Here is a 25,365-nt window from a genome sequence, read left to right as displayed (position 1 = left end):
AAGTTACATCCTCAGATCTCCCTCCAGCCAGGTACTGGAGGCCATGTCACTGCAGGACTATGGGATGGGGGCACGGGATTGCAGAACTGTTCTGCTGCCTGCACTCCTGCTTGGCATACAGCCCTCTTCCACAACCTTCAGTCAAACAGCTTGGTACAGAAAACTGCAGTGCTCAGTGCCATATAGACTTAATGTTTTCTGTATAGAAGAAAAACTCACACGCAGCAAATTTACTTGATTTTTCAGTCTCAATTTTTTATTTTTTTTATTTTTTCTGTTTTTTTCTGTCAATTTAGTGCAGCTTATTAAAGACAGTGAAAATAAATGGCCTATAACTGGAATTTATATTCCAATCACACAATCACAAATTCTTCCAGAAAGAAGAGCTCCTGAACTGGGTTTCTAGCTTCCCTGTTGGCCAGGCCCACAACTGTTCCCCATGCCCTGACATACAGGCTGGTGCTGGCCACCAACTTGTGCCCTGGTTCACAGCTTGAGGTGGGAGTAAAGGCTTCAATGAAAAAGAAAAGTCTTAATCACAGTGCCCTCCCCCTCCACGCTCCTGGCTGAGCACCTCTATTGGGATCAGCTCCCACTTTCACCAACCCATAGCCCATTTTGGGGTGCTGCCCAAGCAGATGGTGCCTGCTCCGCTCCCATCCTGATATGTTGCCAAATGATGAGCAGGAGAGTCCATTCCTGCACAGTCTGCCCCAAATCAAGCTCTAGACATATCTTCCAGTCCTGCTAGCATATTTATAGAATCCCACGCAAGGACATTATTCTTTTAAAAAATATTACAATAAAACACTGCGAGTGATTGTTGTAAAAAAAAAAAAATAAAAAAAATTAAAAATCCATCATAATGTCATTAAAAATTAACAAAAAAGAAAGCATTAGTGTTGTCTTACTAACCAGAGGGGAGGTTTGCTGTTAAGAAGGGCAGCAATGGAAAGCATTTTTAGATCAGTGTTTCCATTCTTTCCTCTTTTTCATGGTTCAAAAGTCCTGCATAATTAATACTGCAGTACTTAATAAATGCTTATGAACCTACTACCTCCCTGCTCTTTCTGTTTAATTAGGTGATTGACTGCAGGCATACTATAAATTATAATGACAATTTAATTACTTTTTTAATGTGTACACTTACAAGATTTATAAACAGGAACAGAGCAGTACAGTGTGCTAAAAACAAGAAATACCGTGAGCTGGAGCTCAGCACAAAGTGCTCCAGCCTGAAGCCTTTCTGGAGCCCAAGCATCTGCAAGGCTGGGAGCTTTGCTGTCTGCAGCGTCTGGCACAATTTTCCCTTTCTCTCCTGAACACCCTGTTACAATCCTCTCAGCTTTTTCTTTCAGCACCCAGGGAACTTTCTTGGTTTCACAGCAGGAACCTAAACCAGTTCAAAACAGAAGTCAGCCAAAGACTTGGGTGTACCTTAAGTTAAGGTGTCTGTAAAAATGAAAGACCCCTTCCCTTGTATTAAATAAATTATAAAACTCCATTCTCATTTTATCACAGTGCAGTCACTGTTAAAGCTTGCAGGGGGCTGCAATATTTCAGCTAGCACAGACAAACTGACAAAGACCACAGATTCCACAATGCTATAAGCAGACCCTTCCTGGTGACGAGACAGCAATGTGTGTGCGAAAATATTCTGTACTGACAATTGGGGTTTAGGCTCTTCTCTCAGGTAACAGTGATAGGACTAGAGGGAATGGCTTCAAGTTGGGCCAGGGGAGGTTCATGTTGGATATCAGGAAAGATTCCTTCTCAGAATGAGCAGTGAGTCATTGGCACAGCCTGCCCAGGGAGGTGGTGGGGTCACCTCCAAAAGTGGAGATATGGCGGTGAGGGACATGGTTAGTGGGCATGGTGGTGATGGTTGGTGGTTGGACTTCATGATCTTAGAGGTCTACTCCAACCTTAATGATCCTATGATTCTCAGCATGCTTTCTGATGATGCTGGCATCTCTGTAGCCAGAACTGCTTGAAAAGAGAGAAAAAGAAAGATTGGGCCATCCAGAGTGTGCAACTTCAGTGTTTTTAAGCCTCACCTACAAGCAGTGCTGAACAGTCAAGAGGGAAGTAAATGTAAGTACATAACCAAGGTGCAGCGTTCCAACATTGACTCTGGTTTTCCTCTTTATTGTGGGAAAACCATCCCTGAGGCCTGTCCCAGGCAGCTAGCCTGCACCCCCATGGCTGACTCCCCCAGTCAGCGGAGATGAACATGGAGCAGCCCCACAGAGCTGCAACAGGGGATTGCAAGGGGCCGCTTTGTCTGCACTTTCCGCTTTCAGAGCAAACAATGGATCACCTCTGGAGCCGGCACTGCATCCAGCCTGCACACAGCTGGTGATTGATGGAGGGTCAGGAGGGCAGCAGACTTTGGGTGCACAGCCCTGGATTGCTTTATCAAGGATGGCAAAAGGCCATGTGCTACAATAACACAGCAAATACTTCCTTTTACTGCAGCACAGACGAATTCCTTCCTCTCTGCAAGCTGAATTAAAAGCTTTTGGTTCTCATCTAGGAGCATGCACAAGTCCTACGCTGGCAAAACTGTGCATGAGAAGAGTTGCATTTTTATTCCTGAGACCATTTGGTTGCAAATATTCTCCCTTAAATGGGGTCAACCGTGTCTGGGCTGAAATCACCCGCAATTGTAAATGTGTAACCTTAGGGGTTCACAGACCCTGTGGGCAGTGAAAGAAGACAACTCTCCCGCCTCGAAAATTGAAACTATACAGTAAGAAACAAGAAAACCTGTAACACTGCATAACTGACCACAGTGTTTCTCAATGAAAGTGTTTCCAGAAAGAAAAGCATAGTGCTATTGTAGAACTTAAAAGTTCCACCACAATATAAATGTCGTTCCTGGTTTAAGTGAAGCATAATGAAAGTAATAGTTTTCTGAAATACTAAGATATTAACATTTAGCAGCAGTTGCACTGCTGATTTAATGAGTTACAAGAGCTGGAATATTGATACACCAGCACGATATCCTTCTGCAAAGTAAAATCGAGGCAAGATTTAGAGTGTTCTGAAACAAGTTTAATGTGTAAGGCCTTCCAGGGTGTTGTACCAGCTTAGAGCACAGCTGAAGTATTTCAGAATGTGCTGCAGTTTTAAATTTTCTGCCAGCCAGCTTTTGCTTCCTGTTCCCCTTTTGCTGATTCCCACTCTGTTTATCCACCCAGAAGTTTCAAAACCTCGTCTTACCGCTCTCACAGTGACAACGTAACTTAATACCCCAACAAGGACAGAAAGGTGTAATGTCAGACACTGTTTCTAGAGGGTTAGAATTAGGCACTGGAGTCCAAAGCAATCTTCAAACCAGAGATCACAATTTCAGTTCTCTTCCCTGCTGACCAGAGCTGCAACATGAGGAAAATAGCTATCTGCCCACCCACAGGCTGCAGAAGCCAAACCAATGACAACCAATAATGAAATAATTGATTAATGACTACAACATTTAGCATTAGATCATGACTTGCCAGTTTTTGAGACTGTGGGGAGCCAGTTCAAGCCTAGGGAGTAAAACCAGCAACTCGTGTCTTTGAGCAGCGTGAGGCAGGCAGTGACACCGTGACACTACCCACACCACAGTGGTACAGGTAACACGATCCTTCCACACATAGAATCATAGAACCACTCAGGTTGGAAAAGACCTTAAGATCATCGAGTCCAACCACAACCTAACCGAACTACCATAACTCTAACAACCCTCTGCTAAATCATGTCCCTGAGCACCACATCCAAACAGTTTTTAAATACATCCAGGGATGGTGCCTTAACCACCTCCCTGGGGAGCCTATTCCAGTGCTTAACAACCCTTTCTGTAAAGAGGTTTATCTTGATATCCAACCTAAACTTACCCTGGCACATCTTAAGGCCATTTCCCCTCATCCTGTCACCAGTGAGAAGAGACCAACCCCACTCTCGCTGTAAGCACCTTTCAGGTACTGGAAGAGAGCAATAAGTCTCCCATCAGCCTCCTTTTCCCCAGACTAAACAGCCCCAGTTCCTTCAGTCACTCCTCACAGGGCATATTCTCAAAGCCCTTCACACAAGCCTTGCTGCCCTTCTTTGGACTTTGGTCACCTCAGTGTCCTTTTTTTACTGAGGTGCCCAAAACTGAACACTGTGCTCAAGGTGAGGCCTCACCAATGCTGAGTACAGTGGCAGGATGATTTCCCTAGTGCTGCTCACCACACCATTCCTGATACAAGCCAGGATGCCATTGGCCTTCTTGGCCACCTGGGCACACTGCTGGCTCATATTCAGCTGACTGTCCATCAGCACACCAAGGTCTCTTTCCATCAGGCAGCTTTTCAGCCACTCTTCCCCAAGCCTGTAGGGTTGTCTGGGGTTATAGTGACAAAAATGCAGGACTCAACAATTGACTTCACTACTGGGGCTCCACGACAGAAGGACTGGGTAATTTCCCTCCCATAGGTCTCAAGGTATGTTACAGTACAGCAATGGATTTGCATAATTTTAGTCAAATGATGTATTAAAAATGTCATCATCAATTTTGAACTTAAATGTTCTGGAACTGAGCAAAACAAATGGCGCTCATGTTTGCAAAATAGGAGGTCTGAGGGTGCAAGTATCTCAGTTCTCTTATAGTCCTATTAAGCAGATAACAAGTAGGACAAACATCTCAATTTCAACAAAGTGCACAGATTTAAAGATTTAAAATATATTATTATATAATAATAATTAACAATCATAATGTGTACTGAAAAGTTTCTGAAGTAAGGAAAGCTTTTACATAGCTCACGTTGCCTAGAAGCCAAATCTGCACACAGGCAACTTGTCCTCTGAGTATTTTCATTCCTTTTTCAGAGAAGAGCGTGAAGCTAATATTAGCATCAAACTGTGTCATATTTTTAATACTTTTTCCATATGAACCGAGAGATACCTGAGGAGCCACCATGATGTCACAGAAAAGCACGTCAAACACAGTTTTTCTGCTACTCCCACCTTCAGGCTGTGCCCCAGCACTCTGCTCCCCTTTGCTCAGAGATGGAAGCCATATGGACCCACAGCTAACTAACTGTATGTATTTGTGAATAGACACCAAATAGCTACGTACTGGCACAGACAAATTTGTTTTTTATCAAGATATATATTCTAGTACTTACTGTCAGAGTGATTTATTCATTTAAACGGGTTTTCAAAGGTAAATACTGGTTTAAAGAGAATAAATAAATAAATGAATCTTTAAGGAGATAAATTCCAGTCCTGACTTAACTCCTTACCACCACAGACCCACGATCCAACTGGATGCAACAGAAGGCAGAAACCCCCTCACTAGGTTTCTCTCACAAAGCCAAAAGGAAAACTGCTGTTAATAACCGAGGAGCTCAAGAACAAAACACCTTGCAAGTGGGGCCCCTTGAGATGGGCTGGGCAACAGCATGCAGAAACACAGAGGCTCCGAATCTGAGACACTATGGTACGGGGCAAGTGAAGCTGACAGATTTGCATGCAGCATATCATGAAGACAAAAGCTACCAAAAGTACAGGAACACATTGCTTTTGCTGCTTGTAGATGCACCTACAAACACTCAGTTTCACTTCTCACAATTATTCAAATCACCCATTATTTGTGGGTCTGCAAATCTAAGTTGCAAGTCACACAGAAGGGATTTATTAAGAGGCTGTTGGTGCATCTCAGCGTGACAAAAGGATAAAATAAAATGTAAAAAAAAAGGAACAAATGCACTTAGCATTTCTGGAGCCCAGATTGTCTGACCTGGATCCAGTGGACACATTTGATTTCCACTGACTGCTGCCTCCCAAAAATGTGACCTAAATGTGCTGCACACCAGGGGTGGGAGACAGGATTTCACAAGTATCAGTGAGAGTCACTTATGCCATTAGTCAGAGATCTAAAATTGAAAGAACCACTTTGAATGATAACAGAATGCAAGAGCTCATCACTTCCTCCAACAGGAGGGCACATGAAGACCTTATTCCTAAGTACTGATCAGTCAGAACATGTGTTGAGACAGAAAATTCCTGGACTCTGTTCACAGCTCTTAAATAGCTCTGTGTCTGGACCTGGGCAAGTGGTTTCAATCTTCCATTCTTTTGCAAAATAGTAATAAGAATGCATACCCACCTCACAGAATAGAGGCTTCATCAATGTTTCTAGCTCACTCTCAGCTTCTTAAGTAAATAGTCCTGCAAAAGTACAGAGCATCATTATTTAGATTTTAATCCCTTCAAAAATTTAAATTCTTTATATTTCTCTCTCTTTCTTTTCTTATAAAACAGATAGAAACAATTGCAGATGCAAAATCAGCACTCCTGCCTGGAGGCAAGTCCCAGGCTCCTGCTTCATGCATACATGTACATATATATCACCGCATATTCCACAATACATACCGCTGGTCTATGAATAGGTCGCTAAGACACAAGCCAAGCAACGCACATCTAAATCTGAATGCTGAACAAACAAAAACGTGGGTATTTTTAAGTTCAAAACTCCTTCCTAAGAACCTCACATGCTCCCAGCCCCACAGCCCTGGTGCAACATGTCAAAGGCAGCTTTCTGAGGCGCAGTGGTGTCTTCTGAATCACTGCCATTACCCGAGAAAACCCCAGGAAGTGGTTTGAATGAGAAGCTGGACCCAGCTTGCGTAGGTATCAGCTGATGTCAGAGTACACACAGCACAAAGCCATAACAATAAGGATATTGTGAAACTAGGAATAACCTTCTCTTATCTCCTGGAGTTTGGGAAATCATTTCTAACCCAGTGACTACAGGCCTTAGGAACAAGTCAAATGGTTAATTATTCACCGAACGCTTTGTAATCAATCTGCATTTCAGGCCAGATCCTTGTATGCCCATAATAACATGAAGATCTCCACGGAGGGAAACAACAGCATGAGCTTTTGGACCTCCTTCTGCAAAGCAATTCGTTTTTCCATAAACAGTTACTATTAAGCAAGGACAAAGCAACAAACCAGACAGCCATCTGTGTAAACCAATTTAAAAGCATGGTGATCTCATAAAATTTTTTGACCTAACACTCTTCATTTAACTTCTGTCACCCCGTTCTACCCCAGCAAATTCTGTTTTTTAGCTGGCCCTTCAGCTTAGGCTGCGTTTCCACTTTAGGGAAAGCCATTCCTTGAAGGCAGGGTGACTTCAAACCTGTGAAAAGAGCATGTCAGTGGAAATACCTTGGCATATATGGAAGTAGGACAACCTAACCAGCAGCCCACGCTCCAAGTGGGTGTTACCACCATGGTCTGCACAACACTTGCCAGCTGAGCTTCCTAGAAGTATGAGGTCAGGTGAGAACAAAGATTCTGGCCACTGGCTATAATGCAATTCCTGCTGAAGTAAGCTCCTTCTTACGAGCCAGAGAGAAGCCAGCAACAGCACTGAGCACAACCATTTTAGAAGAGAAGATGATCCTGGTAGTCTTAGAGCAACATTCACAAACCCACACGTACCGCAGCCATCCTATACACACTGAGGTGGCCACAGCGGCTATGGAGTGCTCTAGCTCTTTAGGCTTGACTCTGATGAAACACTGGGCAAAACCTACCAAATGAAACAAGTAGAATACTTGTGGGGTGGCTGCAAGCAATTAACATTCATGGCCACATGAGTGGAAATATGCAAACTTGTTTACAAAGGCAGACAGAATACAGACATTTCAGTATAATAGGTAACTGGAAAAAAAATATGGATATTCTCTTACCATTTCCAAGTACCCGAACAACACAACGGTCTATTAACTTGATTTAAGCGATAGAAGGAAGCATTCACTTCTCCAGTATACAATGATGACTTTTCTAATGCGGACATGGTTAAGAATTACTTCCCACAGCACCAGGGCTTGTTATATTCACTCTTTCTCCTCAGTGTGCAGTTTCAAACACTTATTATTTCACCGTTCCCCTTCCGCAATCGGTGATATTTGTGTGCCTGATAGCTGTGTTTGCTTTAAAGTAATAGCTGTGAGGCGAGGTAAGCTGCCCTTCTGACCCACTGTGTAATTGTACAAGTGTTTGTGCAGCAATAACCCGTCATAGCCATAAAGCAGCATTTCTCTAATTGGTGCCTGCTGAATGCACCAGCACCCTCTGCAAACACTGTGGCTTTTTATTGGCAACCTCTCCAACTGCCTCACCCTCCTTAACGTGGAATCTCCCTTCCATCACTAGAGAAGAACAGTCATGACAATACTATTTATTTCATATTGTGTGTCAGCAAATGCTGGTAGAGATTAGCTTTAAAAGACTGAGTAGTATCAACAGCTGCCTTGGGAAATTCGTTAGGGAAAAGGGAACACTTCTGACCTTTGAGTCTGTGTTTCAGCACCTTTCTGATATGCTTCAGAACAAAAGTTCAAACTGTGCCTCACTTTGCTTTGTCACACCTTGCTGCGTGTAAAGCAGAGGACAAGAAGCCAGGCTGAGGCTGATCTCCTTACCTTCAGGACTGCCATACCAACTGATGCTGGCATAGGTGATGATTTCTCAGCTTCCTTCCTTCATTCTTGTCTTTTCTTGGTTATTGCTCTGAGCTCCTACCCAACCATTTCCAACAGCTCTGCTGTTTGCTGCCACATCACATAAAATATCAAAAATGGCTTAGAAAACACTAAACTATCTGCACTGTCTTGGCAAGCAGCTAAGCATGGGAGCAAACGTTACTTAAACAACTGAGTGCCTGCGTTTTCTTACCAGCCCTGGAGATTTTGTACCTTGTCCAGCAGAGCTGGAAGCAACACACAGTACTTTCTCACATATCTTGGACTTTCCATTTCTACTATACAGGCATCTTGTTATCAGTTTGTATGGGGGGTGGGGAAAGGGAAAGGAAATTCCTGGAAAAGATTGCAATTGTCAAACAAGCCTTCAATATCTTTCAAACAGCTGAAGCATTAATTTTTTGGCGGCACTGTCAAAAATCTATGAGGGCTTCCTGGCTGCAGTGGAAGAAACAGTACATCTAGTTCAACTACAAGCTGTACTTTGAAAAAATAAAAATAAAAATCCATGTGAAAACAGACTCATTATTCACTTTTCTGTTACATGGTTTTGACCTGCAGTTTCAATACTATTTTTGTGAGACAGCGCATTCTCAAGAATCGCAGCTTAAAACTAATGCTTTAATAAACTCTTGTTTATATTATAGTCAGAGTAGAACAAAATAAAGCTACAAATGACATTTTTATATGAAGTCAAGAAAAAGATTCATGTGTCTGAATACTTTAGTTACAGTATGGTAGGCATGATTATTATTTCCTGTAAAGCCAAACTGTAGCTTTAAACAACTGGGAAAAGGCAACTCTGGGAGCAGAGCATGGACATCACTGAGGCCTCTGAAGAGTAGATACTGAGCATACATAAGCAATACAATTTTAATGCAAGTCTCCCATAGGGTATTATGGGAATTTTACCACAGAACAGTGGTGAGAAATGGCCATGAAAAGTCTGTTTGGACTCATCAATTTATCACCATGTTGTATTTCTGCAAATGCCTCCCTTTTTGGTGAAAGGAGAAAGAAAAATAACAAGATGATGGTTTGCAATGAGACAGGTGACAGAATGACATTTTGTAAAAGTGATTGTGGAATCACAAAAATTAGATTGTAAAGGAAATGGCCGAAGTCTATTAGATCATCTCATACCCAAATAAGAAAAATCTATGTGGTATATTCTACAGTGTTTCACCCGTGTCACTTTTGAACTCATCAGCTCTGCTGGTTTCCATTCAGGAGAATAGGCCTTTACCATAATGCATTTTTCCTGGTATTTGTGCTAATATTTCTTTTGTTCATTTTGCACCTTTTTATCCCTTTACACCTCTTCAAGACTGCTACGCCCTTTTTGGTGGTCATACCTTTGAAACTTTTAACACCACATCTAACAATCAAGGTAGAAAATGATAAACTAGCAGGAGCAACCAATCTTCTGATTTGTAGCCCTGCTCCCTCTATAACAAGCAGCAAATTTCTAGAGAATAGAGCTCTTGGTTGAGAATCAAGAGTGGGGAAAAGCCTAACATCATAATTAAGAGAAAAGCTACAATTCATCAGTAAATGACCTGAGCTTTATGGGGAATGGAGATCTGCTACAGTCTTTACTCAATGTGATGCTCTACAATTTGCTTACACGAAACAGGACTGGTTACTCCTACTTCCCCCTGCACACTGGTCAAAGGGGTCTTAATGAGCTTTGTGTCTCCCAGTTGCCATAACCTCATTTCTTTCTTATTCCCAAATTACAGATTTCCACGCTTCTTATTCCTGTCTGGCTTTTGTACATGGAAATCGAAGTCCCTGGAGGAAGCAAGGGGTTTCATGCTGTGGACTGACATCTGACCTCCCAGTGCAGGGACAGCAGATGGCAGGACCTCACAGACTGATTTCTGTCACCTCTATCCCTGAGCAAACACAGTCACAAAGGAGCATACAAGAGAAAATCTATTCAGAAGCATACATCCACTTCACTGACTAAAAGTATAAATACATACAGAATAAGAAAGGATTCACGAAGTCCATCCACTATGGAACCAGTTTGTAAAAACAAAGTGACTATCTGAAAAGGGATTTCATTTTTTTGTCTAGCCAAAATTTGCAATTGGCAATTGGAATTGGGGAGCAACTGGTTTGAGAAGAAGAAAGGCCAGACAAGTTTCTGGAAAAACTCAATGCTAAAAGCCAGTCAGTAAAAAGACAAAGTCAAAATATGAAACTACAGACAAACTCCTTAGCAATCCTGAATTAGTGCCTTGTACTTCACTCCTGTTATTAGTGATTTGCAGTACCAAGTAAATCTCTCGTAACAATGATATTTTTTCAGTATCCCTGAACTGTCCTGACTTTATCAAGGCTCCACAGGATGTCAGTGGGGGGTATTTCTTTCTCTCCTCTTTTACCTCTTGTTTCCAAGTCAGCCACAGTTCACTGTGAAGAGTCAGGTCAGGGTCTGCCTGGGGAAGATTTTAACCTGGACTGGCAGGGAACAGAATCCCTTTACCCGGAGTAACTCTGTCCCTAACCCGCCACCACCTCGGGATTCATGTGCAGCTTTGCATCTGCAGAGCAGCGTCTGGCTCCAGCTTGGCTGAGTCACCAGCAGCACTCAGTTTATGAAGAGATGCAAGGTCCTGCATGAAAAATGCTTGCTTCGTGGCACTTGAGAGAAATACTTCCACAAGCAAAATGCCTACAGGAATTACAGTGCTGTGCATATACAGGAAACAAAACAGAAGACAAAGAAAAGACATCATCATGGTTTATAGGGGTTGCTGTTGGGCTACCAGTGTAAAGAAGATGCCTTTCCCCTCTGTCACGTACAGACCATCTTCAGCATCTTCGTTCTTTCTCTTACACATTCAAATAAATGTTTGCATTCCTTCCAAACCAGTTATATTGCAGGGCAACATTTAAAAGCCTGTCAAGTTCCTGACAGCCTGGTCTTGGATCTAAGGCAGTTTTAGGAAAGTCACCAGCTGCATGTAGGAAGAAGGACAGGTGGGCAGAGGTTTCAGTACCAGGGCCCTCAGACATAGAGCATGCAGGAAGCACTACAGCATTATCTGAGCCCATTAATTTCCAGTACTGTACAGACTTATTATATACGTGTTCCATATATCACAGAATCACAGAATTGTAGGGTTTGGAAGGGATCTCTAGAGATCATCTAGTCCAACCCCATGCATGGAAGGCTATTCACTGACCTTATCAATTGGATTAAAAAGATTAAATGAAGAAAAAACAAAAAAATGGGAGGGAGGGAGGGGGGGAAGGGAGGGAGGGAAGGGAAGGAAGGGAAGGAAGAAATACCAGTAGTTACTTTTTTTACTTTTCCAACTTTTCTCAATGCATTATTTTCCTTGTAATATTTCACTACCTCACTTTTCTTTCTCTTGGCTCTTCATTACTCCACTCTCTACAAACATCAACAACGCTTTGGAGTGACTTCTTCCTTTCCCCTGCAATCAAATTAAGATCTAAATAAGGCAATGGCTAATCCATCTTTCCTCCACAACACCTGAAAAATCACAAAACAAAACCCAAAATAAACTGAAGAAATTATCTAAGCTCCTCCCCACACAAGTTGACTAGTACTGGAGTTGCTTTGCTTCTAGCAGCTTGTTCAGTTGTTTTAATGGGGCTTTATGGAAATAGAAAGACCATCCTGTGAGATCAAGTATTTACGACTATAGTAAGATGATTTTCAACTAACACAATCCAAAGATGCTATGTTCCTTGAAGCAGTGAAATCATTGCTTTGCCTCATATTTCAGAATACTTCTACTGTTTTCAATCAGCTTGCTGTAGCAACTCTTCTCCAAGGGCAATGTATTTGGTAAGACCCAAGCAGTGCGGCCTGCTCCATGCAGTCACTATTTATGCACATTACTCCTGTCAGAAGGGAGAGTCATGAGCAAGGCAAGCTTTGCATTAGTCTTGTGGCTCTTTCCACCCAGGCTGCCCCTTTACTGCCAGGAGAATTTAGGCACTAAGAGTCCAAACAATACAAAATGACAAAAATACTCATTGGTTGTTGGTACGACCCTCACCATGTATCGGACATCTTAGCAGCTGGAAAGAGCACACAGCCACAGATGTACTAGGCAGGAGAGAAGTGAGCTTTGCTTCATCTTTTACTTCGACTGACGCATTCAGAAACATTCATGGTATAGCCTCTAATATCACTGCATCTGGTCCGGTTTCCATTTTAGCACCAAAATATGGCAATACTTGGAAAAGTGGCCACCAAACAGGAAAAGGCTCTCCCAGTTAGTGCTGTGCAAGTGGAGCCGCGTGCCTGCACTGAGTCACCTAAGTCAACAGGGCGTGGGCACTCAGCCTGGGCACCTGCCTGGCATGAGCTCACCTGAGGGCCATTACCTCAGTCACTGTGTGTACACAATGATGTCCCCAACACAGCATGCAGAGAGGTGCTGCTGAGACATCAGTGTAGACTTCACCCAGCAGCCCAGCACACAGCACCAGGAACTGGCGGGCAACTTGTGAACGCTTCTTCCTAGCAAACTACAAAGTGGTCTGAACAAATTCAGATGACGGCATCATTTGTCTTTCTTGAAATCTGGTGATACAAAGATTTTGCACGAGCACCGTAAGCGGAAGCTACCCAAAAATATTATCACTAACTTAATTCACAATCCTCACAGAAATGGGAGAAATGTGGTCAGTATTAGCCAAAAGATGCTAATGTGTGGCTGTCTCTAATGCTACTTAGAAAGCTGTGGCAAAGAATTTCTATAACAACATCAGCTGGTTACCAAGCTTTACATTTTCTAAGCATGATACTTCAGGAAGAATCAATGAACTGCAATGCAAATGAGACAAGATTCATCATGCTTATTGTGCTTAACCTTTTACAGATTTTGAATTATATAACCAGTTTGCCATGAATCACAAAGTCTTACTGAAGTGACAGCAAAAAAATTAGAGGCAAATGAAATGATGGTTCAATGAAAACCTTTGCATTCCTTCCTCTCCCTTGATTTTCCAAGTCTCTTCTTATGCACAATTTCTCTCCCTACAACTTCTGTTGAATGCAATTCTTAGCAAATGCTGACCAGCCAGAGGGAAGAAGGAAACTCAATTCAGACCCAGTGCCTATGCTGTAGGAGAGGCATCTGCCTGCAAGGAACAAGTCAGGTATGCCTAAGATGCATCCCACAGTGTGAGGGCATCCACAGTACAGAACATGTATTGATTTTAGAGGCAGCTTTGTAGGAGTGCTGTGTCAACAAATGCACAGCCCTCGATTAAGTGGCTCCTACAGGAAACCTGATTTCATTCATTAACTACAGTGGCTGGGGCAGTGCATGGGGAGGAGAAGACACATAGACAAGCTAAAATGCAGTTCCCCTTTTCCCTCTGAGAGTTTTTAAGTCTCAGCACCTTGCACAACAGACATACACCTGGGTGAGAAACAATAGCAGGCAGTAAGACACGTGGGAGCAGCGTGAGGCTCTGAAAGCACAGGCTATGGCAGAGGGCCACCTGCCAACAGGAAGAAGCAGTGAGGAGGAATTTTGAGCCAGTCACTATCCTCCCTCAGCCAAGCAATACCACGTGATAAACAACACTGGGGGCTTTTGAATCATCCATCACACTGAGAGCATCCCTATCTGTCAGTTTTATTCTCTCGTTGCCAGGAGAAGGACTGGAGTGACTGGAGCTAAAGTTCACAAAAAGCTGATCTTGTATTTCCCATCACAGCTGTGACGAAAGGACTAAGAAACTGAAGGAGAAAAAGAAGAGATTGCAAAGTGCCCCTCTCTGGGACTGGCTCAAGCTGCTGAATTCATCACAGGTAGCACTCAGAGATCTCACGCCTGTCTCGCAGCCTCATTTCCCATGTCACATCTCAACAGAAAAGCAGAGGAAAAGGAGAAACTGAGATAACTTCTGTCTGCATTCCTCCTCTTCACAACATTAAGTATTTATCAGCAGGAAACAAACCACGACCATGTGCTCAGCAGGTTCGCTGGGGCAGGTGCAACTTAACTTTAAACACGTATCTCATGCCGCACCTTGAGATTTAAGGCAAGCCAGCCCCGTGATGAAGCCCCCCAACCTGTTTGCGTTCAGCACGCTGCCGCGCTGCAGCCCGGCTCCCAGCACTGCAGCCCAGCTTCACCGCGCTTCCCTCTGCAGGGCTGCGAGCTGCAGCAGCATCACCCCCAGCCCGGATCGGCGTCGCCCTCTGGAGCAGCACTGCCCCCAGCCTGGAGCAGCATCACCACCCAGCCCGGAGCACCGCGGCAGCCCTGCTTCTCCCTCCCCACCTCGGCCCCAAGCGGTGTCGGGGCAGTACCTGCATCGCCCAGCACGGGCAGCCCGTACCTCCCGTCATCGAAGGGATTTAACAGCGCGGAGATTCCTGTTGTCCATTATTTGAGGTCACAGATAAATGCCCAAGTGCGGCCGTGACTCCCATCAATCATAAGTCACTTGCTGATAGAGTGTATGGTAGGAGACCTACTGATGTAAGCTAGTCACCAGAGAAAATACCCACTGATGACGCATATCCAGGCACAAAAATAGTTACAGGGCCCCCAAAGGGATTATTCAACAGCCTACATTTAGATATTCTTACAAGAGACCCGCAGTCAATTTGCTGCTATTAGATGGCTGGGGAACGCTGAAGTTTAAGTTTCCTCAGCAGACATAACCACAAATAGCTGGTTTAAATAAGCTCCTGCAATTACAAGCTGTTTTGTAAATTTTAACACAGCATTACAGGGATTAAGCCTAAACAGAACCACTGGCTATAAACTGTTGTATAGCCTTCGTTTTTACTACCTACCAATTTCTTCAGCATATTTACTGATTCTTTCAGTGTATTAACCCACAGTGACAGCAACAGTTTAAAATTCATTTACAAATGCTCTGATTACGTCCCTTGTGCTACCCCAGAGCGATGTTTGCTTTCTGTACGAGCGCTCATACGTGTTCAGTGGGGTGGGATTTTTGGTGGCACTTCAACACTATCTCCATCACCTTTGTAAAATATTTTTGGCTCGGTTCTTACCCCTCCTAGTCACTTGCCTCTTGTCTACACACACACAGGTTCTGATTAATTAATCTTGCATAAATTACAATCACGTGCAGGTGAGATAACAACAGCATGCAAAACCATGCACCTGCTATGAGCAGGGACTGGAAAGAAGATGCCCGGAGATTCCTTCTCACATAAACTATTCTACAGTTCTGCGTAACTGGATTTTTTTTTAGTATTAATCTCTAGTTAAAAGCACGGTCCTCCAAATTAACCAAGTGATAATCCCACAGCAATCCTACCCCTTCAACAGTTTTAGGATACTGCGTGTGCCCTCACAGCAGCCAAACTCAGCTAGGATGTAACTGAGCTTACCCCAGCCACTGATGGCACAGGACTTACTGCACAGTTCTGGCCATAGTAAAATCCGTATCCTTAATTGGCTCACTTGAACATCTACGTTCCTTTGCAGAAATGCTTATGGTTCTTAGGAGTTTAAAAGCTAATGACTTTCTACTGCATATTTAAAAGCTAAATATAGGAAAGTATTCTATGACTCCAATGACTACTTCATTGACATACTTCTGGAAAGCATTACTTAGCCAAACAAACACTCCAGGATCTTTAGCGTTTACCCTGCGAAGCAGGGGAAAGAAGAAATGTCCCAGGCTACAAACTCCTCCCTCACTTTCTTCATCTGTGATAGCATTATTATGTAAAAACAACACTAGACATTATTTTTAGCCCAAGTGCTTTGCACAGCCCTCACTTTTCCCTCACACATATATAAGTGCATGTGGCCTAATTTAACAGCCCTGAGCAGACACGTCTAGTGGTGTCCCGGGGTGCCCCAGACCAGCACCACCTGCCTGTTCCAGCACACACCACAGGCACATTGCAACCTGCAGAACCTCAGTGCATGCAGATCAGCAGCCTTCATACGGCTGGGAATCTCAGTCTCCTGCTAACATGCAGAAGGGGTTAATCCCAGCAGGCACCTGTCTGGAGGATCCCAGTGCTGTGTCTCCCAGATCCGGTCAATACTCATTAAGGGGAAGCAATCCATACCTCCAAGGGTCTGTCTGAACAAGGAACAGCCAAAAGCCTTTGTTTCTGTATAACAGACATATTACTTCGTTTGGAAGAGGATTTTTTGTTTTTGGAAGGTTTACCTGTTTGGAGTTGATTTTTTTTTCATTTTGTTTTTTAAATGAGCGGTCAGTTCTGTCAGTTCTGATATAGTAGATGTAGTCTGAGTTGTGCAAGTGCTTCTGAAGCTACCAGGCTTTGTGTTCCTGAAACAAAGAGGAACCCTGCAAACCTCATATACAATAGGTATGAATGGGAGACATGGCGGATGGGCAGTGATGGTGCTCTCTCTGGGGTGAAAGGGCATATGAAAAATAAGGGTCTGGCAGGAACGGTGCTGGATGTGCCCAGTAGTAACCCTGTAGGGCTTTTCAATACAAGGAAATAAAGATGAAGAAGGGTACAGAATACAAGGGGAATTGTGATGCTAACTGCCATTACCCAGGAAAACAAGTGTAAATGAATGAAGAGGTGCCCTGGTGCAGCAATGCTTCCTGATAGTTTTCTGAATTGAAGGATCTGAACTCCTAAGCAGGTGAATCCTCTCTTAATGACCAAAAGAATTCTTCTAGGAATACATATTAATGCAGTACAAGGATATTATTTGTTAAAAATATAGATACAATCAGCTTTCCATGCGGACAATGAAAGAGCACCCCAAATCAGCAAATTCTTTTTAAAAAGTTTCTACAACTTGTGAAGCAAAGAGCAATCCTGGAATAGATGTTTGGCTTGCTGAGGACAGAACAGCGTGGAGCACTGGAGTCACTGTGTCATACAACATTAGACAAACCAGGACACTGATGTCAGGAACATAAAAATAGTTATGCTATTCTCCTTTTGCCTGCACATCAATTTCTTAGGGCTTTTTTTCTCATGCTAGCATTGGTAGAACAGGTAACCCTGATTATAATTGAAAAGTGAAATTAAAACATTATAGAATAGAGTCTGCTGAGGTTACATAATAATTTATTTTTTCCATATGAAAGTATGAATTGGATATTTCCCTGTGCATGCAAACACTACTGACGAAATCTAAGATAAGCAATAACTGGAGGAGGGAAGTGAGTTTATTTTAGATAATTAAGATAAAAATCCACATTTTTATTTTTTGGAAATAAGTTGACTTAGAATTAAATGTCAAATTATTACTTCCTATGGAACAGTCTATCCTGGTTCCAGTTGGTAACACTACTAGTGGTGAAGAACAGTTCTTATGCCGAGGTTTGAAAGCAAATCAAACCATCAGACTAAGGATGTTGCTACTTACACACCTGGAACGTGGATTCTGAAACTAACACCTGATGGCAAAAGTCTCATCTGCAGCCATAACAAAGAGATCTGAGGATTTTTCATTTCTCTGTATTCCATGTCCATTCAATATCCAGCTCGTTCACAGCTGAGTGACTGTAAGTTGAGCATGGTGTACTTCCCTGTTCCAAGATATTAACTAAGAATACGTCAAAGACCCGTTCTTCACTAAAACTCTTAAAATGAACTTTTAGAATATGGTAATGAAAAACAGTACAGCTGCAGCAGTATCATGAGTCTGCTCGCATCATACGGATGCCACTAGGCTTTAAGGGACCAAATAAAGTCAGACATGAAGCATGATGGGTTTATTCTAGTGCACAGTAACTAGAGCAGTACCTAGGAGTTACTGTAAAGCCTTATATTTCTTGGCAAAAAAATAACAATGACTGCAAACAAGCTCTTCTGAAATCACACCCATTGCAGATTGAAGTTTCATTTTGAATTTGCACAAACAAGCTTTGATTGCTCACAGGTGCTGACAATAAAAACCCAACTCTGAGCGCATACCTACTGTAATTCTGTCTGGCAAGGGAAAGCATGGGCTGACTGGGGATTACAGAAACAGGGAGCAGGGAAAAGCAGCAGAGGGAAGATGCTCTCCTTCACCACCCTCATCCCAGCATCCACCTACAACAATGTAACACAAGGTTCCAGCTCAAACAGCCTCACAAAGACCTGCTGAGAACACTTCCTATATTCAGTGCAGTCAAGCGTTACTATTAAAAAACGGACACAAACCAGCTTAAAACTTCTCAAAATCTGAGACCTGTTGCTCCAGCCTTGCCAATGCCACTATCTGCCTGGAAGCAGAGAAGAGCTGCTCACTCGAGGCCAAAGCTGCTCCAGATGCTGGTGCTGACAGCTTCTGCTTGGCTGGAAAGGTGAAATTAAAATATTGCTGGGAGGGCAGGGGGAGGCAGGGAACATCCCAACACTGCATGCACAGGATGCCACCTCACCGAGCTGAAGGGGAATGGGCCCCACTGGAATTGAATGCAGTGCAGCACTGACTGAGCCCAGCCACTGAGCTACGGCTGGTACGTCAAAACTGCCCATTTCTCATCATTTTCAAAACATTTCTTCATTTTGTCCTTCACTACAGACCATGCAATTTGAAAGCATGAAAAGTTTCCTCTGCAAGACTTTTTCTTCTTACTACTCAGCAATTGGGAAAGACGAGGATCAGACCTAGAATGCATTCTTCCAAAAACTCAAACATATTGATAAAAGCATAACCACAAGATCTCATTGCTTTGCTTTCTCTTCTTTTTCTAAACCTACACACAACCTAAAATCTTGTAGAAACTCTCCAAATACCTTGTGTCAAGCAATAGTTTATCTCTTAATTTACACTTAAATTCCTTTCTTCCTGAGACTCCCTTGAATCACCAGCACTCACTGTTACCTTTGAAACACACGGGAATAAGGAGCAGCATTGCCATGCCTATTTAGCCTAAAAAGAGGAAGATTTCTCTCTCTGGAGTGAAATTGTCTGGGTTGCTCATGTTTACACACACATAAATTTGACTTTTCTCTTACTGACCTATCCTTTTTGTTAGGAAAAGTTCAAAAGTTCAGTCAGCAACAACCTGACTTCTTAACTTGCTGCACAAGCCTCTCAACTACTTCTTCAAGAAATCAGAGAACTACAAAGCATGGTAGTACTCAAAATACATCCAATACCATTAGCCACTGTTAATAAGCTTAAACAAAAATGCCAACATACACTTATTCATTATTTTATTTATTTATAGCATGCACAAGAAGCCTATTTGTGAGCAGTGGGATTACCTCCAAAACACCTCCTGCTGCAGGGCTGCCCTTCTCACAGTGCCACTGTGGCCACACCTCATTAAATAAATAATTAGCCCCAGAAGACCTCACTGAGTGCCAGCCATGACCACTGACAATAAATCCCTACCGACAGTGTATCCAAGCTCCACCATGGAGGATGATTAGTGGTAGGACAAGGGGGGTATAGAAGAAGATGAATAGAGATAGGACAAGAGGGAATTTTTTTAAATTAAGAAAAGGGAGGTTTAGGTTATATATTAGGAGGAAGTTTTTCACACAGAGGGTGGTGACGCACTGGAACAGGTTGCCCAAGGAGGCTGTGGATGCCCCATCCCTGGAGGTACTTAAGGCCAGGCTGCATGTGGCTCTGGGCAGCCTGGTCTGGTGGGTGATGACCCTGCACATAGCAGGGAGGTTGAAACTCAATGATCATTGTGGTCCTTTTCAGTCCAGGCCATTCTATGATTCTATGGCTCTCCAGCATCGACCACTTTGCACAACCATTCACAGAATCACAGAATTAACTGACCTCTTCTACAGCACAGCTATTTAAAAACAGAACAAACAAAACACTCAATTTCAATGTGTTTTCAAAGAGCATTTCAAGTTCTGTTGATTACCTCTCTCCCTGTATACAGTTTTTTGCATCAGTTGTGCATCTTCTGGTACAGAATCATCTACCCTCCTTTTTTAACTTAGGGACATGTCCTATTCATTCTTTCTTCCTATTGACTTGAATCTATTCTCTAAAGACAGAATTAGGACTGTGATCATCCCCCACTTTGATTTCTACCATAGAAGCATCAGCTTCACCAGCCAAACTCAGGTTACTTCCTTCTCAAGCAATTTACTCTTATCAGTACACACAAAACCAGTTTTTAATGTTTAACATTTACTGCACCATACTGCTATCTTCACAACCACTGGAAAAAATAATAATATATACATATACGAGGAAAATTCCCACATTGTGCTGAGATATTGATCCACTGTAAGATCCCACAACCAATATTAGGGAGCGACTCTAGCACCTGACAGCATTATAAACATCAGAAAATTTCCATGGGCAATCACAAGTATCTCAATTACCTGAGCACTGTCTCAGCTAGAAAAAGGACAGCCTGACCTACCTCATGGTCAATGACTTCCCAAGCACTAACTATCTTAACCTATGTAGAGAAAGCTGCCTCAGGCTTCCAGAGAATGTGGATTTTCTTGCAAAGCTTGGCAGCCAGTATGTGACACTCCTGATGTAAAAACACAGCAGTATTTAAAGAAAAGGCCAACAACCTTTGTGGGGCCGCCTCACTGAGAAATAATAAAGGAAACACGTTGCTATCTGCATACAATTTACCTTAAGGTGCAAGTGCTCTCCAGCATTCCACAGCTCTCAAAACTCTGCCTGACCACATTTTGCCCAACTGACCCAGGGAAGCAGAAGAGCAATGATGGTGGTTGCAGGAAGGAAGGGGGGGGATCAGCACATGTGCCGGCCACGTTTTGTGCATGAGGCTACGGTGTGCTCTGGAACCTGCCCTGCCATGGAGAGAAGAAAGAGGAGGGAAGAGCACATGGAAAGAAAGAGTTTTAGCCTCCTAGTACAGTCAGCTCCCTGAACTTCATCCCTCTTGTTCCCCAGTTTCCAAAAATAATCTAAACAAAGGCAAGAACTGCAAAGGCAGGGAGCCTTAAAAGAGCTGCAGTTCGAAAATAAAAAGAGATGGCAGGGGAATTGAATAAAAAGACATGTTCTTTTTGGAAAAGAGCAGTGACATCTTTCAGTTTGGTGGCACATCAGCATGGATGTAGGTCGGTACCAGGATGTCAGACCCAAGGCTGATGCAGGAGGTAGAGCAGGGGTGCAGGATAGGGACAGAGGTCTGCAGCTCCCTCGAGGTCTGTGCTGAAGTAATACTTCCTTGGCCTCAGCCAATGGCTTCTGTCAATTTGTATGCCTGTTATCAGAAGATGCTTGACATTTTCCCATAAAAGTAAAAGTGCCTTAATGTGAAAAACATATAATGACTAAGAAGAGAGTCAGCAGGGAACATGTGCACCCAAAGAACTCAGTTCCTCCCACATTATAGCAACGTCCCGGAAATCTGATTACAAACAAATCAACAAACAACTAGTGTGTCTATCAAAAATAATTGTTTTCAAGCTGGAAAAGACTCACAAAGCCTGGAACAAACACCGAGGGTTAAATCCAATTCCTTACTGCTGGACTGATGGCCAAGGTGAGGGAAAAGGAGAGAGTTTTTTCTGTCACACAGCTGTGGTTGCCTGATCACAGGGCATCCCTGCAAAGGGTGGCTTTTGCCTAACAGCCGAGCAGTAAACTCAACTGCTGACTGGTTGAGAGATTTTGTTTTTCAAGAACATCAGCGATCATACTTAAACCTTGAACTGGCTTCGATTTCAGCTGGCTCATCATTGTGTGACAGCACCCAAAGTCCACGTTCTATTTTCTGATCCTGTTTTTCAGCACCAATCAAAATAAGCACGTAAATTATAATAGAAAATGCCATTAATGTTCCCAGGTAAGCTCAGATCTCCATTTGTTTCCCATGAATACATCCATCTTTGCCATAAGTACTACTGCACACTGCAGAGCATTTCAAGCACCACTGTCCAGTAACTGCCATTTCCTCTCATGGCAGAAGCAGCCTATGATTAGGAAACAGAAAACAGAAATGGCAGAAATTATTTAGAGTTTTGGGTAGGATTTAAATCTCGTAATGTTTCATATTTTTCCTCTCTTTCATGCTTAAGTAATGATTTTCAAATGGCATAGCTAGTGGTGATGATGACTTGTTCCACAGCAATCTTCTCCAGCCTTTTACCACAATGGAAGCCACCAAAGCTGAGAAAACCTCCCCTGGCAGATGATGGCACTGAGCAGGCCAGCCCAAGCCTCCTTAAGAGAAGCTTCAAAGCAGCTGATGGAGAGGCATTTTTGAGCAGAGTGGGAAGGAGGCAGCTTCACGAAGCCTTAGCTGCTTTTCCCAGAGGAGCAAAGATTGAGAAGGAAAAACACCACAAGCCTCTCATCTTCTTCAGCTTGCCACAAAAGAAAGATGTGTTTTTCAGTAGGATCTGGTGAGTCTGACACTGAACTTAGCTCAAGTGACATGAAAAGTTAATGGTTAGGAACAAAGTAGGTGGAGAGGAGGAGGAGGAAAGAAGACATTTGTTATTTGAAGTAGACTTCATTCAAAAGCCACTTTTCACAGCCAGAACTAAAATTACCATTCAGCTGATTATTTCTGGTAGCCTAGATAGCTTGCACAAGTGAAAGAAGAGGGATACAGACAGAGACCTTACACCTGCCTGCCTAACAGCAGCTCAGGTAACTGAGAAGACAACCAGGCATCTTTCTAGCCACCAGCCCTTGAAGGCAGGATAGGCAGTTTTTCTGCTTGGTGGCAGGTGCTCCACTACCCTGCTCTCCAAGGAGGGAGGTGGCAGCAGTCCAGGCCCTGCAGAGAGAGACAGAAAGAAGCAAACATTGCAGATGGAGTGATATGCCTCCAGCTCCAGCCATGGGACCTACAGCAGCCTCCCCATGTGGCCTTGCTTCTCCCTACCAGCCCAAAGCTTCCTCATGAAGAATGGCACAGCCCTGTCCTGCTACAAACTTGGCAGTTGTTACTTAACATTGGCTGGGCCAATAATACATCAAATCAATCCATACATTTTATACATATTTTCTGTTTGCATCAGTTTGAATCCTCCTCCTTTACAACTCTGACATCCTTTCCCATTTCACATACATTTTCTTGCTCCTTTTTGTCTGTGTTTCATCTGAAAATGAGTTTTTTCTCAAGCAGACCAAAGCATTCTTTCCTTCCTGCCCTGTGTTCTTCCCAGCCCCCTGTTGTTCTCCGCTGGCCCTTTCGCCTTTCCTGTTTCCTCACTCATCTCTCTTCCTGCCCTTGATTTCTCTCCTCCCTTTCTCCTTTCTTTGAAGTTTCTCAGTGCTTTCTTCCCATCCTTCCTGCCACACTGACTGAGGTGCTCCCCAAAGCATCTGGCCTACCCAGACGCTACACCAGATCAGACACCGACACACAAATGCCCATAACACTGTCTGGTAGAGCGAACACTGCTCATCATTTGGGGTCCCATGTCACTTCAAAAGCATGTATTAATTGTACAGCCACATTTTCAATAAGCTACACCTGTGGGTTTTTGGTTTTTTTTAAAGCAAGATCTACAAGGACAAGCAACACCAGCACATGGCTGGATCTCCCAGTGCTGACCTCTCCTAAAAGCTGCTGTGTACATGCAACACCTCCTTGCTCTGTGGTTCTGCTGCCCACTCTGCCGAGTGCCAGTGCAGTGACACTTAATTATTTCATTCCACCTTACGTTCTCGGAAAGGATTTACTTGGGTTGTGCTGCACTCCTGAAGACAAGCTTCCCCCTTCAGTGAAAGAAAGTCTTGTTTTTAATAAAAAAAATTTCCTGTTCTGAGCAAATAAGAAAAAAAAGAGAGAGAGAGAGAGAGAGAGAGAGATACAGATAGAGATAACAGAGAGATGAATTTATTCCTCCTGGCGCAGCAACAGGAAACAGCCAACCAGCCTCCAACTGCAGCGCTGTGTTCTCTCTGCAGTCACACAGAGAAATCTCGACAAAATCTACAGGCCAGACCCACCGATAATTCTGGCTGCTTTGCTTGTTTCAGCAATGCAAAACAGCTGTAAAACCAGTTCAACTTGCCCATTTCCGTCAGCCTTCCCATGCCAGCTTAGCCCTGCTGCTCACTTGTGTTCTTCCCTGGCCCCTCACCCACTTGATCTAAAGGGGGACTCAGGCTCTGTCCAGGTGCATTACTAGGGACAGGCCGCAAACCCAAGTGACTGGCAGGAAAAAAATACCCTGTTTTCTTGTATATTTCTTAGGATGCCAGGAAATAGAGCTCAGTCATGTTTCCTGCTCCTCAGACTGGAGAAACTGGAGGTGGATGTTAAGAGAGGCAGAAAGAAGGCTGATCAAAAAGAGCAAGGAAAATAACTATTAAAAAAATACCCCAAACACCGCTTCACTCTGATCTATAAAGCAGTACACTGGGGGGAAAAAAAAAGAATCCCCCTTGCAACAGAGTCCTCCTCTCCAGGGATGCACAACAGTACCAAAAATTAACAGCATTTTCTTGCAACTTTCAAGTGCTGCTGCACTTAACAGTCTTATGAAAAAAAAAATATCACCAATTAACAATCGCTACCTTTGCTTTTTGTCTGAGAAAAAAACACACATGGAAAGGACTGGAGACAATACGGGGAGGCAGATGATTTTCTGTAAAGAAAGCCTTTGATAAGTAAACGGGAGATATCAGACACGCTTTTATCCTTACCATCTCAGTAACAGTCCCTAACTCTGAATGCAATACGTACACCTTAAGCACCATTGGGCTCCTCGTGTTGCCATGGAACTGAAATCTTTGCAGTTTAGATGGTGATGTATGCCAGGAAGCGTACTGTTCTTACACTTCCTATAACAGAAGCAAAAATCACTGCATAGCATTAACTCCCTTAGCATTTAAGGCATTCAGTGTCTTTCTCATCTGCTCATCTTCACACAGAGTTTGCTTTTTCTATCTCGCCACATGCAAATGAAACACATTTGCGATAGCTATTC

The 25,365-nt window shown here is 43.2% G+C and overlaps 1 protein-coding gene across 11 annotated transcripts in view; it reads right to left on the bottom strand.

Moving 5' to 3' along the window:
• The window catches only part of HIVEP2 (HIVEP zinc finger 2), a 124,740-nt gene that overhangs the window by 65,634 nt on the left and 33,741 nt on the right, over positions 1-25,365 (bottom strand). For 7 of the 11 annotated variants that reach the window (XM_015858321.2, XM_015858319.2, XM_015858323.2 and 4 more), the window contains one exon: positions 6,137-6,198. The exons of 1 other annotated variant lie outside the window; for it this stretch is intronic. The gene's annotated coding sequence lies outside the window, so the exon portion shown is untranslated. Of the gene's footprint in view, positions 1-6,136; positions 6,199-14,841; positions 15,027-25,365 lie in introns of those variants that run through there. 3 more of the 11 variants (XM_015858315.2, XM_015858322.2, XM_015858318.2) reach the window with 2 other exon arrangements.

This window comes from Coturnix japonica, chromosome 3 (assembly GCF_001577835.2).
Source record: "Coturnix japonica isolate 7356 chromosome 3, Coturnix japonica 2.1, whole genome shotgun sequence".
In the NCBI taxonomy this organism is placed as follows: domain Eukaryota; kingdom Metazoa; phylum Chordata; class Aves; order Galliformes; family Phasianidae; genus Coturnix; species Coturnix japonica.
The sequence above is the reverse complement of the archived record's forward strand: the minus strand, read 5'-3'. Positions and strand labels throughout refer to the sequence as shown.